Genomic DNA, 19,748 nt, shown 5'->3' on the forward strand with positions numbered 1-19,748 from the left:
AATTGCAATTTGGTCAAGCTAGCATTTAGACGCAGAGCATGTGGATGGCTGGGACCGAATTTCTTTTTACGGTTCAGCAACTAGGGTAGGGAAATTTGCCTGCTAAAATCAGATGGTGGTGTACTGCTAGCAGATTGGCTGCAAGTATTTGGGACACCTATTGCTATACCTTCATTTCTCTCAGTGCATGTTTTTGAGAGGACTGGATGTATAGTAGGGTTGGATATCCCAGATGAGGAGCAAGGAGAAGTCTGCCTTTTTCTTTGATGTGGGTCTTTCAAGTGCTGTTGCCAACGGGCTGCATGGCGGGTCGTCATATGTCTGGTCAAGCATGGGGTGCCCAAGCGACTGCTGTTCTGGCCACGCTTGATCCACTTCAGACATAGGTTTCAAACAGCAACGGTGCAATCTGCTGCACACGTGTTGAAAAAGGCCCACACCAAGGAACTTTTAAAAGTCAGCAGGGAGTCAGCAGCACCCTGCACCTGCGGAGCTCTGCGGTGTGATGCAATAGGGTCGCTGCCCTTAAGCTGCCCCCTAGAGGACATTCTGCCTCGTTGGAGTCGTGCCTCCTCCTCTTCCTCTCTTCTCTCAGGCACCCAAGTACAGTCAGTGACCTCATCATCCCCTCCCTCCTCGTCACTGGAGCAAACTTTGCAGAATGCTGCAGCTGGGGGAACATGACTGCCTGTTTCTTGTCCTTCTTGGGCACCCCCTCTCTCTAGGCTCACGTTACTCCCTTCCTCAACCTGGGAACCAACATCGGACCCTTCAAATTGCTGAGCAATCTCCAGCAGCATGTACCCGACACTGTGGTCGAATAATTCTGGGGACTCCTCTGTACATGATGGTGTGGCGACGGAAGGAGTGACTGTGGACAAGGAGCCGGTGGAATAGGCCGCTTTGGCAGCTGCGTTGGAAGGCAAACTACTCTGAGCCTGGGTGACAGAGAATGAGGAAGATGAGGACGGCTTTGTTATCCACTCCAGCAACTCTTCTGCATGTTCTGGCTCAATAACATGGCCAGCAGCAGAAAAAAGCACAAGCATGCCCCACGGCCACCACTGGTGTTGTAGACACAGAGGATGCTTGCCCTCTTTTAGTGGTCTGTCACTGTATATATTAATACACTGCCTGCACTGACTTAATATCGAGTAAACACTGAATATATAATCTATGCTAAATGCAGAGTATATATATATATATATATATTCTGCATCTGCTCTCTTAGCAGAGCGTGCAGTAATTGGCCAATGCATGCAGGTCAGGTGCATGCTTCGGCCAATCATCATACACCGTGGTTAGTTTACAAAGGGAGGACAGAACTAGGCAGGATCAGCCAGGTATTCCAGGTGTTACAGGGGGCCAAATTACACTGCACAAGCACTATGCTGTATAACATGTTTTAAAGGAACAGGATCTTTATTTTTTTTTTTAGGTTAACAAACACTTTAAGGTCATCACAGAGGAGGGGGCGCGCTTTACGTCTGGAGGAAAAGAGATTTTATCTCCAAATACGGAAAGGTTTTTTCACAGTAAGAGCTGTGAAAATGTGGAATAGAATCCCTCAAGAGGTGGTTCTCTCCAGATCGGAAAATTACTTTAACCACTTCAATACAGGGCACTTTCACCACCTTCCTGCCCAGGACAATTTTCAGGTTTCAGCGATATCGCATTTTGAATGACAATTGCGTGGTCATGCAACACTGTACCGAAACAATATTTTTATCATTTATTTCCCACAAATAGAGCTTTCTTTTGGTGGTATTTGATCATCACTTTTTTTTTTTTTTTGCACTACAAATAAAAAAAGACTGAAAAAAAAGTTTTTAAAAGTTGTAAATAAGTGAGTTTTCTCCTTCACTGATGAGCGCCGATGAGCACTAATGAGGCTGCACTGATGGGCACTGATGAGGCGGCACTGATGGGCACTGATGAGGTGGCACTGATGGGCACTGATGATGAGGGACTTATATGCTGCACTGATGTGCACTGATAGGCAGCACTGATAAGCTGCACTGATGGGCACTTATAGGCGGCACTGATGGGCTCTGATAGGTAGCACTGATGGGCACTGATGGGTGGCACTGATAGGCAGCACTGATTAGGAGGCACTGACAGGCATCACTGATGGGCACAGATTGGCATCCCAATGGGCACTGATTGGCATCCCTGGTGGGCTCTAGTGCATCCTCGATGGGTCTGCACTGATAATCAATGCATCAGCGCAGACCCCCCCTGTCAGGAGAGCCCCAATTAGCTCTCCTCTATTTGCGCCTTGTCAACGCGGGCAGAGGAAAAGCTGATAAATGGCACTTCCTGGTTACCATATGATGAGCTGTGATTGGATACAGCTGATCACATGGTAAAGAGCCTACATCATAGGCTCTTTACTGAGATTGGAGATGCGGTATGCCAGAGCGACACACCACACCACCGATCGCCGTGCTGCATGCCCCCACTAGCGGCTTATCCTGCTGGACATCATATGACGCCCAGTCAGTTTAATACAACCACTTTCCAGCCGTCATTCTGCTATATGGCAGGCGGGAAGTGGTTAAATAAGTTTATCCAAAAAAAAAAATTGCGCTAATCAATAAATTAAATAATAACCATACTAACAATTGATAAAAGATGTGCAAAATTAATTGACCAATCTAATGATTAGATGAATCCAATAAACAGTTAATCACTATAAACAATAAAATAGTAGGTGCTAACAACACACTGATATATAATAGTAAAGTGCAATGTATGCGCATATAAAAAATCTCCTTCCTGGCAAACAAATGAACACCCGTCCTTCTGGGATCACATGGGGTGCGAGTACGTCAGCGTGACATCTTCCAGGGGCACGGGCGACGCGCTGAGTCATCGCTATATATACAACAGAAAACAAACCAGGCATCGCTATCATGCGGCGGCCATGATGAATGTCAATCAGGTCTACTTCCTGATTCTCCTCAGTTGGAAAAACCAATCCTCGGTTACAAACAACGCGCCTGATACTTGGCCGAACGAATTGATTTAGTAATTAAAAGAGTGGTACCCGATGAAATGAATACGAGGTAAAACTTGATGAGAAATACCCGATTAAAATCATATATAAACTATAGATTATGAAGATAATCGAATAGCAGCTATATCGCTATATCACATATCAACAAAAATACACGACGAACGACCTCTAGGCGATATCTTTGGTAGTGGCCATTAGAAATATCAGAAAAATTGAAAATGGGAAGGAAGCAAGATTGATAACAATAAAATACAATAAAAATATCTCAAAAATGATCCAGCCAAAAACTACATCATCAATAATATTAATAAATTAAATGATTACTAAAATGAAATACATAGAATAAAAATTCCTACTATTTAAACCAAGTATATAAAAGGAATAGAATAATGAATTCAAGCGTTATCAATAAAGGCATTCACCTCAACATCGGCATTCAAACCAAGAGGTCTGAGACATTTGACCCTATAGATCCAACTTATCTCGAGCTTCGAAATTTCCCGTCGCCTAGATCCCCCCCAATGCAATTTAAGTTTATCGATGTCTACAAAACAAGTGCCAGCCGTGTTTTTATTATGCACTTCCAAATAGCGCCTAGAGACCGGATGGCCTTTAAAACCTCTCTTAATGCTGCCTTTGTGCTTGTTAAGTCTAACCTGCAATGGGCGTATAGTGCATCCAATATACTGAAATCTGCACGGGCAGGTAAGAAGGTAAACGACGTTAGGGGTAGAACATGTTACAAAGGTCTTAATATGAAAGACCTGAACTGTGCTATAAAAACTAAATTGAGTGGTCTTCTTATTTGTAATCCCGTTGATTGAGCATACAGAACACTTATTGCACTTATAAAATTCCATCATATTCCGAAAGAACATCAATTTGGTGGTAGGTGGATCGCACACATTATGGGCCACCAAGTCACGGAGAGACGAGGTTCCCCTAAACACCGCCTGTGGTTGATCAGGTAAAGTTTTACCCAAAACATTTTTTAATATATGCCAATGTTTATGAACAAACTTTTTAACTGAATAATGTTGATGGGGAAAAAGATGTAATGAATGGCATAGAAAAATGTGTCCCTGTGCTCCTATTGATAGATCTTTCAGACAGAATCTCTGTTCATTACTTGAGTGTCTGCCACTGTCCATTATTAGCAACAGAGTATCTCTTATTAATAAATCTTTCAGTAAGTACCACAGCCTGTGCTTCAAACCTAGCAGTTCTACTACAGTTTCGTTTCGTTTGGACGCATACATTGGCTCTTGGGGACTGAGTTCAACCAAGATTGGCGATGACAGCTGTCCATAGGGATAAGAGAGTTTCGATCAGTTGGTTTGAAATTTGTACCCCATCAAATGCAGCCACTATGCCCGTCAAATGCCGCCACTGTGCCCATCATATGCAGCCACTTGTGCCCCATCAAATGCAGCCACTTGTGTCCATCATATGCAGCCACTTGTGCTCATCAAATGCCGCCACTGTGCCCCTCAAATGCAGCCACTGTGCCCCCCGCCCGCTCGCTGACTGCCCGGCCTTTACCCCGCCTTGGTGGGGGATCAGGCAGCGGGTGACGGTGGCGAGCTTTGGGATGGTGGGATGAGCAGCGGGTCAGGCAGAGGCTCCTGTGTCCTCCATTTATCTCTTCTTTCTTCTGCTAGGCATCCAATTGGAGCGCCTGTGCCTTCAGCCAATCAGGTGATGGGTATTAGACCAGCGCCTCCAGATTAGCGGAGAGGGCGTTCAGTGTTAGAAAAGTGAATATTCATTCGCTATTCTAACACACCTATGGCTCTAATCAGGTGCTTCAAAAAAACACCCCCGCCACTGTAATTCAGACGCCTGGCATCCGAAAAGGGGCCGGATGCCTAAATAGGGGGTGGCTACAGCAGCCATGAATAGATTCATGCTATGCATGAATCTACCCATTCTACATAGAGAGGGGTAGCGTGACAAAGGGGGCGGCGCCCTCAAATGCAGCCACTGTGCCCCCTGCCCGCTCGCTGACTGCCCGGCCTTTACCCCGCCTTGGTGGGGGATCAGGCAGCGGGTGACGGTGGCGAGCTTTGGGATGGTGAGATGAGCAGTGGGTCAGGCAGAGGCTCCTGTGTCCTCCATTTATCTCTTCTTTCTTCTGCTAGGCATCCAATTGGAGCGCCTGTGCCTTCAGCCAATCAGGTGATGGGTATTAGACCAGCGCCTCCAGATTAGCGGAGAGGGCGTTCAGTGTTAGAAAAGTGAATATTCATTTGCTATTCTAACACACCTATGGCTCTAATCAGGTGCTTCAAAAAAACACCCCCGCCACTGTAATTCAGACGCCTGGCATCCGAAAAGGGGCCGGACGCCTAAATAGGGGGTGGCTACAGCGGCCATGGATAGATTCATGCTATGCATGAATCTACCCATTCTATACAGAGAGGGGTAGCGTGACAAAGGGGGCGGCGCCCGAGTGCCCCTAATGGACCCACCGCCACTGGTTTACATTCAGGACTTTTGAGCAAGAATTGCAAAACTATTCATGAACTGAATCCAGGCAAATTCGTCCATCACACATTTTTACATCCTAAATGCAAAGCTACTGTTATCCATAATTATTCAACAAAAAAGACGTACTCATTTCATGATTTCAAAAATAATGCACTTCTCTATGCTTCACTTTTATCATATAAGTTTCAGAGGTCCTTCTAGTCTTTGAGTCAACCAGAGGATACTATGGTAAACTCTGCTGCTTCATTCAATACTAACATATTGCTATAAAAAAGACATTTCTAATGACATTAAACTACACAAGTCTACAAGTTCTACCTGATTAGTTTCCATTAGAGACTAAAAAGTAAAATAATAAATTGATAGGCCGTTTATGATTTAACTGTTCATAAAGCTATAAAGCAGCATTAAACTTGAGAAATATTTTATACTATGCGTGGCGCCAGGTTCTGGTCTCAGGTGAATGCTTACACCGGTTTATAGCAGTAAAAGATATGGATTACATTTTAACTGGCATTAGTTGTAGTTCTGGCTCCGGCATTTATAGGAGCTCTCTATGTATAGAAATTGCTGTATGCTGCAGTTATGTGTCCTGCAGGTATTCAGTAGTGTTTTTCTGTTAACGAGGTATGTTATTTATGTCCGCGTAAGTGTCAGCCATAACATTCAATGTGTTACTAGAACTCGAGAAAAATTATATTTGTATCTAACACCGAGGGATACTTTCCATTAACAAGTTCCATTGCTCTTAAAACTGCTTCCCTAATGCAATTTTACAGATGAAGAGCACACAGGAAAATTGCTTCCACCGATGGATAAGCGAATAAAGCAAAAAAAAACTGCACAAGCAGTTAGATCCGCGATAGTAACAATGTCCTAAGTCATGAAGAAACACTTTGCATGCTCGCTTTCTTTTGATTGCTCAACTTTTTTTCTCATTAAGCCATTCCAATGAATGTTACTACAAAGATTAAAATAAACACAAATACTTCATAAAATGTGAACTTTTCAGAGAGGAAGAGCTTAGACTGTCTCTACTCGTTTCCTTGTTAGAATATTGGATTTGTTCAGATAATTCATACCTCCCAACTTTTTGAGATGGGAACGAGGGACACCTATTAGCAAACGTATATAGGCATAGGAGACACACACCCTGCCACGCCCCCTTAATGGAGAATTATACAAAAAAATGATTAGTTTAAACCCACAAGTGCTTTTTAACCACTATTATTCCTTTGAAATCTACAAATGCAGCAATTTAGAAATTGGATGAAAGGTTTAGCACTGGGAAACACTTTTTGAAAGATTAAAAAGTGCATTTTATATACAACTATATAGATCAGACCAAAATGAGGGACAAATGAGGAGGAATGAGGGACAGAGGGACATTGTTCCAAATCAGGGACAGTCCCTCCAAATCAGGGACAGTTGGGAGCTATGGATAATTGTAAATGCATGATACGAATATTATCCAGAGCATTGTGGTTTTTGCCTACACTGTCAGGCTTTAAAATTAAATATTTGTGGACAACCCCGGGCCAGTAGCTGTAAGATGAAGGCTAGACCAACACTACCTAAAGAGGAGCTAAGGGACTAGTCACCAGTATTGTGGGTTTCTTGTAGCTGATCCATTACTGACTACCATGCGTTGTTCTGCATGGAGGTGGCCATATTAGTAGAGGCAGACTTTGCTTCTTCATGTCAGAGCTGTCCCCTGATGATGGCTGGAGGGGGAATATCCAAGAATTAGCAGGAGAGGTTAACAAAGCAAAGGAATCACAGAGAATGAATGAATGAAGGAGAAGCAGGGAGATGTCTTCAGTACACTCCAGCAAGCAGCACAGTAGTGTTATAAACAGCTATGAGGTTGTAGGTTGTAGGCACCCTCACATATCAGGAAGTGCACTGATTTTTTAAGAATGAATTCAAGGGGAAAAAAATGATTTTTCAAGCTACTGATTTGAACAATTAATATTTTTAAATGTAACCTATAACATAGAAGATCTTATTTTTTTTTAGTTTTGGTCCACTTTAAAATCAGCTGTCTCTGATTGGCCTTTGTCAGAGGGAAAGTAAGGCCCGCTACACACACCAGCACATCAGCAGGAACCGTCCAAGATTCGAACCATTAGTGGGCAGGCTGAATGTACCAAATTAATCGATCATTCAACGTGAGTACAACCAGACTGCCGGATTCACTTGTTATTATTGCTAGCGGCTGCCGGCTGCTATAGCTGGATGCGCGCACGCATGCATCAGAGGACCCGAACAAAATCTGTGATGTACAGGTACGTGATTGTGCCTCTACGAGCTGACCTGCCTCAGCGGGTTGGCAAGCGGTTAAAGTTCATAATTTTTAGCTGTATGTAAACCCTGACAATGAACTTCTTATTTGTTTCCTTTTGGTCTGTGAAATACCGTATACCTGTATGGAAGCATTTTGTTATACTGTATGCTATATATTTGATAAGTGCACAAAAACTGTTGACCTTGTCAGAAATTCAGGGCTGTCCTGTGTCCTCTGCACACTTCCTGTGTAACTCCAAACAGCCCTCCTAGTATTTATCTTGGACTACAGGATGGTTAGTCTTTAGGTCTCATGCCCACCTGAGCAGAGCTATTTTTAGGCATATTTTTTATTTCAGAATTTTCACAGACATATATTGGTAATTTTTAAGCATAATTTAAGTATTTTACATGTGTATTTAAGCTTCAGGTGGTTGTTTTGTTCATTTGAAAGCACTAGGAGAGAAGACCAGTTCTTATAGGCTAAAAATGTCAAAAAATGCTCAATTTGTGTGTTTTCAGGCATTCCAATTTAAGTCTATAGACTCAAAAATGCCAAATTCTTCCTCAAAAATATCTTGTGTAGATTTGGAGTGTCGGGTGTCTAGCTACAGGCACCTGAGCACTTATATCTGATCATCCACCAGATTCCGATAATCCCCCCGCCCGCAGACCACCACAACCACCGGGCAAGGATTGTGGGAAAAAGGTCCCTGTCAACATGGGAACAAGGTGTTTTGGGGGGGACCCCAAAACACTCTCCCCATGTTGAGGGCATGTGGCCTGGTATGGTTCAGGAGGGGTAGTTCTCTCGTTCCCCCCCCCCTTTCCTGCAGCCTGCTAGGTTGCGTGCTCGGATAAGGGTCTGGTATAGATTTTGGAGGGACCCCAACACCATTATGTTTAATTTTGGTGTGGGGTTCCCCTTAAAATCCATACCAAACCTGAAGGGCCTGGTATGGATTTTGGGGGGGGACACCCACGCCATTTTTTTTTTCTAATTTTGGCGCAGGTTTCCCCTTAATATCCATACCAGATCCAAAGGACCTGGTAATGGACTTGGGGAGGGGGGGACCCATGCCGTTTTTTTCAATGATTTTTATGTATATTGCCAGGATACGGCAATACATTATAGCCACGATGTTTTAAATGACATATTTCCCTTTACAAATGTAATTTTGCTGCTCTCCTTTTTAAAATTATATACGGCCGCTATGTAAGCAACCTAACATGGTGTGGGGCATGGACTCAGCTCCCTGAGCCATGATTGGCCAAAGGCACCCAGAAAAGCGCAGCTGTCAAACGATTGGCTGCTTGTGTAGCAATCAATTATTGGGGCAGCTATATACATTCAGTTACTCCAGTCTCCTCCAGTACATCTCTTGCTTGCAGACTGTTACTCTCTCTCCAGCACATCTTTTACTTCTCAGGTACAACTAGCACATGGTTAGGCCTGACACTGGCTCAGCCAGGCCTTAGCAACTGCCTTTTGCAGGCAGGGACTACATTCCCTTTAATGTAGCAGCAATGGAATATGAAGTCTCTAGTGCTAGCTGCCCTATAGCTGGACTACTGCTCCCAGTCAGCCCTCTTTGGACCCTGCCAGCCCTCCTGGCTGCAGCTGCCTGACTTCACTGCCCATGATATTGCAATCCTCCGTACTAGCTCCACACCCAGCTCTGACTGTTTCCTCTCAGTCCTCTTTGGCATGGCTCTTCAGTCCTCCTGATAGCACATGTCACTCACCAGCCCTCCTGGCTGTAAACCGGTGGTTCCCTCCTGAAGACTTGCCCGGCTGTACTAGCTCCTGCTGTCCTCTCTGACTCCTCTCTGTGCCCCTGTTCAGATCCTTCATGAGTTCTTGAAGGGATCCCTTCTGCACCCGGGTCTCAGGCCCTAGGTCACCCCCCCCTAGACTGGGGAGCTCCCTCAAAGGCCCCGACAGCCTAGCACTCCATCCTCAGTTCTTCCACTCGACAACCCCTCCCCAGCTGGGCTTACCCTGGGTATTTCAAGGAGACCTGCTCCCTGCCAATCCTAGTTGGGGATTGGTCAGGGCTCCCTGAGATACCTCAGCCAGCTCCACCTCTCTTCCCCACCTCACTTCTAGAATCCTCTAGAAGGAAAAGGGAGGTGACAGTGGAGTGATGCTGTCTGTGAGTCACAGCTGCTACTCTGAGCCACTCCCAGCCCACACAGATCAAAACAAACAATTTACCTGCACTAAGAAAATCCTAACCCCTAGCACCTACCTAGGTGGAGGGTGCTACATAAGCATTTTGGAGCATCGAGCTACAAAACACTCAGGTGGGAATGGAGCCTTATGCTGTAGATATCTTATGCCCCGTACACATGGTCGGACTTTGTTCGGACATTCCGACAACGAAATCCTAGGATTTTTTCCAACGGATATTGGCTCAAACTTGTCTTGCATACACACGGTCACACAAAGTTGTTGGAAAATCCGATCGTTCTAAACGCGGTGACGTAAAACACGTACGTCTGGACTATAAACGGGGCAGTGGCCAATAGCTTTCATCTCTTTATTTATTCTGAGCATGCATGGCACTTTGTCCGTCGGATTTGTGTACACACGATCGGAATTTCCGACAACGGATTTTGTTGTTGGAAAATTTTATATCCTACTCTTAAACTTTGTGTATCTGAAAATCCGATGGAAAATGTGTGATGGAGCCTACACAGAATTTCAGAATTTCCGACAACAAGGCCCTATCACACATTTTCCATCGGTAAATCCGACCGTGTGTACAGGGCATTAGAGTGGGAGTTAGAGTGGTAGGGGCTGAGTAGTTTAGAAAAAGACAACTGGGCAGGGCTGATACCACTATCACGACACAAAAATGCAGGGCTTAAAAGCTAAGTAAATTTCTAGTAGATCAACAGCTATTTCTCTGTACATGTACTTGCATGGTCTTTAAAGTTATAAACCATGGAAAATGTGCATGTATTGTTCATATATGTACTGCATATGTATTTTTTTTTTATTTTGCCTTGACATACACATCAGTGTTACATAATTTTTGGGGAAAAACTATATTCAACTCTAATTTAAAAAATAAATACATTTTCGGTTTGTTTTAATACAGTTATATTGCATTTCTAGTTTATCTATTGTTTCTCCTGTTAATAAGGTAAGCCCCAACTCTCTGGTAGTTGAATTGAATGCAACATTACATCACATTCAGTGTTGTCTCTGCCCATGTATTTTTTTTTTACCGAACAGTAAGGTTAAGCAATAAATAACAGGGTCTAATTGACTGAAGCTTTATCCTGCAGTCATAATTAATGCCTGACTGACATACAAAATGTGAAAGTACCTATTAACATTGCAAGTTTCTATGTGAACTACAGCACTGTGGGACTGCACATTATTCTTATCTGTACTGCATTTAGATCTCCACTCTGGGAGGTCTCTTTAGAAAAACTTCTGTTGCCAACTTGCCCCAGATATGTCAGCATATGCTACATTTATATAATTCAGTAAGACATTACAAGTACATAGATGAAATTCCAAGCATATTAAAATAAAAATTGGAAATGTATTCTGCAGAAAACTGAATACATTTGAAATAAATGCAACAATTTGAGCTCTAACACCTTCAGGCAAAGATATATTTCAGAATATGTACTTAAATGGCAGCTACTACTACATAGGCCAACATGATAAAACCAGATGTGAAAATGTAAGTATACCCTGATTTCTTGTATATTAAATTGTTGCTACATAAAACTGGAACCATTTTCTGTGTATCTGTTTGGAGGGTCTGAATGATGTGATACTTTTCATTTTTTAACTAGTTAAGCTCTAAAACCATTTCAACCATGGGCCTATTAAATGTGATATACAGTGTCTCACAAAAGTGAGTACACCCCTCACATTTTTGTACATATTTTATTATATTTTTTCATGTGACAACACTGAAGAAATGACACTTTGCTACAATGTAAAGTAATGAGTGCACAGCTTGTATAACAGTGTAAATTTGCTGTCCCCTCAAAATAACTCAACACACAGCCATTAATGTCTAAACCACTGGCAACAAAAGTGAGTACACCCCTAAGTAAAAATGTACAAATTGGGCCCAAAGTGTCAATATTTCAAGTGGCCACCATTATTTTCCCTAACCCTGCCTTAACCCTCTTGGGCATGGAGTTTACCAGAGCTTCACAGGTTGCCACTGGAGTTCTCTTTCACTCCTCCATGATGACATCACGGAGCTGGTGGATTTTAGAGACCTTATGCTCCTCCACCTTCCGTTTAAGAATGCCCCACAGATATTTTGGGTCTGGAGACATGCTTGGCCAGTCCATCACCTTTACCCTCAGCTTCTTTAGCAAGACAGTGGTCGTCTCGGAGGTGTGTTTGGGGTCATTATCATATTGGAATACTGCTCTGTGGCACATTTTTCAAAGGGAGGGGATCATGCTGTGCTTCAGTTTGTCACAGTACATGTTGGCCTTCATGGTGGCCTCAATGAACTGTAGCTCCCCAGTGGCGGTAGCACTCATGCAGCCCCAGACCATGACACTCCCACCACCATGCTTGACTATAGGCAAGACACACTTGTCTTTGTACTCCTCCCTTGGTTGCCACCACACACGCTTGACACCATCTGAACAAAATTAATTTATCTTGGTGCCATTAGACAACAGAACATGGTTCCAGTAATCAATATCCTTAGTCTGCTTGTTTTTAGCAAACTGTTTGTGGGCTTTCTTGTGCATCATCTTTAGAAGAGGCTTCCTTCTGAGATGACAGCCATGCAGACCAATTTGATGCAGTGTACGGTGTATAGTCTGAGCACTGACAGGCTGACCCCTTACCCCTTCAACCTCTGCAGCAATGCTGGCAGCAGTCATATGTCTTTTTCCCAAAGACAAACTCTGGATATGACGCTGAGCACATGCACTCAACTTCTTTGGTCGACCATGGCGAGGCCTGTTTTGAGTGGAACCTGTCCTGTTAAACCACTATATGGTTTTGGCCACCATGCTGCAGTTCAGTTTCAGGGTCTTGGAAAACATCTTATAGCCTAGGCCATCTTTATGTAGAGCAACAATACTTTTTTTCCGATCCTCAGATAATTCTTTGCCATGAGGTGCCATGTTGAACTTCCAGTGACCAGTATGAGAGAGTGAGAGCGATAACACCAAATTTAACACACCTGCTCCCCATTCACACCTGAGACCTTGTAACACTAACGAGTCACATGACACTGGGGAGGGAAAATGGCTAATTGGGCCCAATTTGGAAATTTTTACTTAGGGGTGTTTTCACTTTTGTTGCCAGCGGTTTAGACATTAATGGCTGAGTGTTGAGTTATTTTGAGGGGACAGCAAATTTACACTATTATACAAGCTGTACATTCACTACTTTACATTGTAGCAAATGTCATTTCTTCAGTGTTGTCACATGAAAAAATATAATAAAATATTTACAAAAATGTGAGAGGTGTACTCACTTTTGTGAGATAATGTATATTAGGTTTATTCATATTCTCTGGTCAGGACCAAAACAAGATAAAAATTATTATTATTTTTTGTTTTTTGTTTTCATACCATAAATATGAAATACTATATATATTCTAGATTGTAAGCTCTAACGAGCAGGGCCCTCTGATCCCTCCTGTATTGATTTGTATTGTAACTGTACTGTCTGCCCTCATGTTGTAAAGCGCTACGCAAACTGTTGGCGTTTTATAAATCCTGTATAATAATAATATAATAGTTACACATCCTTAATTCCAGCTTGCAGCTGGAGCTTTAGGACCAGTCTTCCATAATTTCCAGTGTTTCCTTACTCCCAATGTAAAATTACTGTTTATAAAACTCAATAGCTCAAGCTGAAGCTCATTTATACAAGGGAATGGGTCAGAGCAGTCATCTCTTCTCCCTCATTCTGTATAATTTTTAGAGAGAGATATGTGTCTGAAATAAAAAACAAACAAAAAACTTCCTCTGTTCTTTGGGAGGATATGTACACACCCACATACACACAATGTGGCACTTCATTCATGTCACTGCACAGCAGCGTGGTCGCTGGAACGCTCTGGAATGCAGTGTAACATTGCATTCTGGTCTGAACATGATGACCAAAAAACTTTAGTTTTCTGTGAGTTATTTCAGATACCTGCATTTTTTCATAAGGTAATTGCACATATTTTGAATGGGCACTAATAGAAAATATAAAGTACAATAGACCCACATCATTACAGCATCCTTTTAAAAAAGGAAATTAGAGCCAGGTGCTGATAATTGAGTACACTTTATTGTTTGATCATTAGGGGACGCTGCCAAGTCTGTAAAAGTAGAACAGTTGACAGTTTGGTTTTAACATTTAGGTTTCTTTGAACATTATACCAGAGAATAAAGATATTGAAAGTGATTTCAGGAAAGCATTTAATTTATAGAGATAAAATGTATCCTGATTAAATGTTGAAAAATGGTCAAATCAACTGAATGAAGTATTTGGGCAGATTCTCAACTTATTACAAATCTCAAAATTGCAGCACGCTTGGCAAGCTGAGCGCCATAATAGAAACAAAATGAGGACCAATAACAATAATGTTGCTTCCTTTAACATTTTTCTTAGACAAATAAAAATGAAAAGATAACAACGTGGACAATTATTTAGGCGGTTATTTCTAAATTGATTTCTAAGAAAGAGTTTGTGCTTGGATCTTAGAAGAAGGGGTATACCTTGAAAGCTTGTCCTGAAAATTTAACTGTTAGTGCAAAAACCAAAAAGAGTAATAGACAGTACTCAACTACATTACTGCAAGTACATTAAAAGGCTGAAATCACCCTAAAGTGGAATTCCAGCCTAATACTAACGATAATTAAAAATGTCCCCAACCCCTCCCCCAACTATCTATGTTGCTTAACCAGTGTACAAAAAGATCTCTATTACATATCAATTTTTAGTACTCTCCAGTCTGGTCATGTGATCCCACAGTTCCATCTCCCCTGTGTCAATGAACAGCAATTGCGAGGGAGAGGTGGGAGTGCAAGAACATGGGATCCTATGTTAGAAGCCATGGCTTCTGGAATTCCCAAATGTTGTTGAGTGCTTCTTCCTCTCCCTTGCACCCAATTACTGGCACAGGGGATCATGTGACTGCACGGGACCCAGGTTAGGCAACCTAGGCAGCAGGAGGCGGGAGGAGACATTTTTAAGCATATTTAGTATTAGGCTGGAATTCCATAGTAGGTGAGGTTGAAAAAAGGCATGAGTCCATCAAGTCCAACCTATGTGTGATAATGTGGTCGTTCGGGTGCTTATCTAATAGTTTTTTTAAACTATCGATGCTCCCTGCTGAGACCACCGCCTGTGGAAGGGAATTCCACATCCTTGCTGCTCTTACAGTAAAGAACCCTCTACGTAGTTTAAGGTTAAACCTCTTTTCCCCTAATTTTAATGAGTGGCCATAAATCTTGTTAAACTCCCTTCCGCAAAAAAGTTTTATCCCTATTGTGGGGTCACCAGTACAGTATTTGTAAATTGAAATCATATCCCCTCTCAAGCGTCTCTTCTCCAGAGAGAATAAGTTCAGTGCTCGCAACCTTTCCTCATAACTAAGATCCTCCAGACCCTTTATTAGCTTAGCTGCCCTTCTTTATACTCGCTCCATTTCCAGTACATCCTTCCTGAGGACTGGTGCCCAGAACTGGACAGCATACTCTAGGTGCGACCGGACCAGATCATTTATCATTTTATCTCTGGAGTTGATCCCCTTTTTAATGCATGCCAATATTCTGTTTGCTTAATTAGGCTGGAATTTAACTTTAACCAATTGTCGACCATGCGCCGTCATTTGATGGCGGCAGTATGGCACTCCTGCGCAAATTTCCGTAGCTGTATGACGGGCGTGTATAAGGGGCGCGAGCCCGCCATGTGACGTAGGAGCCAATGTGCGCGGCCACGATGGCCACTGGCTACCCGCGATTGCTCCTGAGTAGGACAGAACAAAGATCTGTCAATGTAAACAGACATCTCTGTTCTGTCAGGGGAGTACAGTGCTGCTAGTACTTAGGAGCAGCGATTGGTCTCCTCCCCCAGTCAGTCCCATCCCCCACAGTTATAAACACACTGAGGGAACACTTAACCCCTTGATCGCCCCCTAGTGTTAACCCCTTCCCTGCCAGTGACATTTATACAGTAATCAGTGGCTATTTTTAGCTCTGATTGCTGTATAAATGTCATTTGTCCCAAAATAGTGTCAAAAGTGTCCGATCTGTCCACCGCAATGTCGCAGTCCCAATAAAAATCACAGAACGCCACCATTACTAGTAAAATAACAAATTAGTAATAAAAATGCCATAAATCTATTCCCAATTTTGTAGACGCTATAACTTTTGCGCAAACCAATCAATATACGCTTAGTGCAATTTTGTTTACCAAAAATATGTAGAAGAATACATATTGGCCTAAACTGAGGAAGAAATATGTTTTTTTATAGATTTTTGGGGGATTTTTATTATAGCAAAAAATAAAAATATTGCATTTTTTTTCTAAACTGTCGGTCTTTTTTTGTTTATAGCACAAAAAATAAAAACCGCAGAGGTGATCAAATAACACCAAAAGAAAACTCTATTTGTGGGGAAAAAATACGTAAATTTTGTTTGGGTACAAAGTCGAACCACCGCGCAAGTGTCAGTTAAATCGACGCAGTGTCGTATCGCAAAAAATGGCCTGGTCATTAAGGGGGTAAATCCTTCCGGGTCTGAAGTGGTTAAAGTATATGTGAACCCTTACTACCAATCTATTTAGCTTTTTAAACTTTTAGTGTTACTAAAGCTTACTCATCAGTTTAGATGAGCTTTAAAAGCTTACTCATCAGTTTAGTGTTACAGAGGAGCTCTTGTGCTAGAATTATTGCTCTCACACTTGCCTGCATGGCGATATGTAACATGTATTGCAATCAACGTTCACATGTAGGCGTCCCAAATGCCTGCGTTTATGCACCTACATACATATTTGTGGGGTGGAGGGCCTAAAAAACCATTTTGGGGAGGGATTTTATGTGCTTGGGTGTAACTTTACCCTGCATGTCTCCTCTGGGCTCCACTGAGTGTTTTTGCAATGCTCATCGCATTGCAATATATTAGTTCCTGGCTATGCTAGCCGGGGAAAGTGACAGGGTGACCCGTAAGTGTGTTCCTTAAAGCTGAACTCTGGGCAATCCCCCCCCGCATGCATTGCAGGCACAGTTAACTGCTCGTTATATCTAGGGGTGAGCAGAAAGCTGTATACATACCTGATCCTCCGCTCAAGAGGCAAACAGCACTCCCCCCATGATCTGGCAGTGAACTGCTCCTGACATCTTTGCATCCAGAGCAGGTCTATGCATGTGATGACGTTGGGAACAGTCCACCGCACAAGACTGGGGGAGGAGGGGGGGGGTGATGGTGCCACAGGGACTGGTCTTGTGGGGGGATAATCAGAGGATTAGGTAAGTATATCTCCACTCTCCAATCCCCTAGACCAGGGGTCTCCAAACTATGGCCCTCCAGTTGTTCAGGAACTACAATTCTCATCATTCCTAGTCATGTCTGTGAATGTCAGAGTTTTACAAAGCCTCATGGGACATGTAGTTCCACAACAGCTGGAGGGTCATAGTTTGGAGATCCCTGCCCTAGACTAAAACGAGCAGCTAACCAGTGCAGTGTGGGCACTGCCTGACTGCATGGGAAAAAAGTCCAGTTTTAAAATGTTTTCTTGCAACCTTGATGACAGACTTATCACATCCAGGACTGAAAATGTGTTTATGTCGAAACTGTCCTTTGGCACCTACTTTGGAAAATGTTAGCAGCTCCACTGCCATGGCCCATACTCAGAATTTGTAGGTAGGAAACGGCTATAATCGGTTATAATGCTTGCAGTGTACATTGCAGGCATTATGGAATTTGTTTTCTTAACAATGTGTGTGTTTAGACAGATAGAAATAAAATAATTGAACTTTGGCAGCAAAGAGTCATCATTATGTATGATCTAGCTATATCCAATTCAAGTACATATTGCAACATATTAAAACACAAAAAAATAACTGTACAAATACACCACACCCTATAATTGTGCTCAGTATCCAGGAAAAAGATATTACCATTTATTTTTACCCCTAGGAAATGAACATGTGTGAATAATTTAAAATGTTTGTACAAACGTTGCCATTTTAAACATCAGCACCATTTCATTAAAGGGTAACTCTGTGTAAATGATACTTATATTCATGTTTCCAATTCTATGATCTTCTGCCTCGAAATCCTGGTCTGGTAAGGTTGTGTGTATTTGCTTTGTGTTGGAATACTGTACTGCCAGTACCTATTACCAATTTCTATAGAAGCACAGTGCTTTGTTGAAAGAGGCAGAGCGTTGCCATATTACTACAGATAAACCAATAGAGTTTTTCAAAAGGAATAAGTTATGTATGTGTAGCACCCTCTAGTGTGTACTATAAGTTAGTGCAGTCAAACCATACTCTGACTCACAGTTAAGGTAGTTCTACTAAAGTCTCAAGGATTTTCACCTTAAGCCCCCTTTCACACGATCGGACCATTTAGGTCCGCCTGTCAGTTTTGACAGGTCCGCCCCAAATTGTTCGGCGAACAGGTGAACACCCAATGTTCGAGTCGAAATTACGTTCGACTCGAACATCGGGCTCATCGCTACCTGTAATACATAAGCCTGCATTCACACCAGACAGTGTAGGCAGAGCATATTCCTGGTGATTCTGAAGCATGTTTTTTAGGCTGTTTGCAGGCATTTTTTAAGGTGTATTACAAGCATTTTTGCACGTGTATCAAGCATCATGAGTTTGTTTCCTGGGCTGGGCAAAGGGGGAGGAGCAGTTCTATAGGAGAAGAGGCGTTCTTCAGAAGTAAAAACATGTGCAAAAAGGCATGTATTGAGCATTTACAAGCATTCCTATTGAAGTACACTCAAAAAAGCACATGTACTCTTTTTAGCATAGGACATAGAGGCATACAAATATGAACAGGGATAATAGGGAAGAATTGGAATTGCATAGTCGGGTGTAGTCAGGCATAGTTAAACAAGCAGAAAAATGCTCAAGTGTGGGGCTAAACATGTATGTAGTCTGTTTTGTAAATTGTTCTGCTTTGCATTCATTGTTGAAAAGTTCCGCTTTTAAGTATAAGGAAAAGTTATTTTCATTCCAAAACATGTGTGCTCGAGAAGGAATGAAATAGCAATAAGAAAGAAAAAAAATTCAACAAGCTCACATTTTCACACAATCGATGACATTAAATAATCATAATAGTACTTAACAGCAATTTGTTCAAATACCCATAAAATTACCAAATATGCAATAAAAAGCAATATTATCAACAAATACAATATATAAATATAAATAGTACAAACTTTGCAGAATTGAAAAAACTATCCCTCAGTCTTGAGGTCTTGGTCCTAATGCTACAAAGGAAACTATCCGTAAGTAGGATTAACAGAATCCTTCATAATGTCTAAAGCCCTTTCCCTACACCTGCTGCCTTGGTTGCCAGTGGTTGTTAAGTCACATAACCCCGTTTCTTGTATGATATCCTCTATTCTTAATGCACTATGTGTCAGTATTAAAAAAAATATATAATCCTAAATACCTTTTCTCACACCGCCCCTCTGCAGTCATGTGATCCCCCTCCGCTATCCTTTCCCGATCTAAGGAGAGCAGCGGAAGGGACTGAGATTCCCCTCTGACGTCAGCCGGCCAGCAGAGGAAGGTCACGTGACCGCAGAGCGAACTTTTGAAAGGAGGTATATAGGATTATAATTAAAAAAAAACTGCTACACAGTACTTTAGATCTTCATAAGACAGAGAGGATACAAGTAATGGGGTTATATACTGCATCAGAAATAGTGGCAGGAGAAGAGGGGAGTGGGAGGAGATCTTCTCTGACTACACAGACTGAGCTGACA

This window comes from Aquarana catesbeiana, linkage group LG01 (genome assembly GCF_042186555.1).
Source record: "Aquarana catesbeiana isolate 2022-GZ linkage group LG01, ASM4218655v1, whole genome shotgun sequence".
Lineage (NCBI taxonomy): Eukaryota > Metazoa > Chordata > Amphibia > Anura > Ranidae > Aquarana > Aquarana catesbeiana.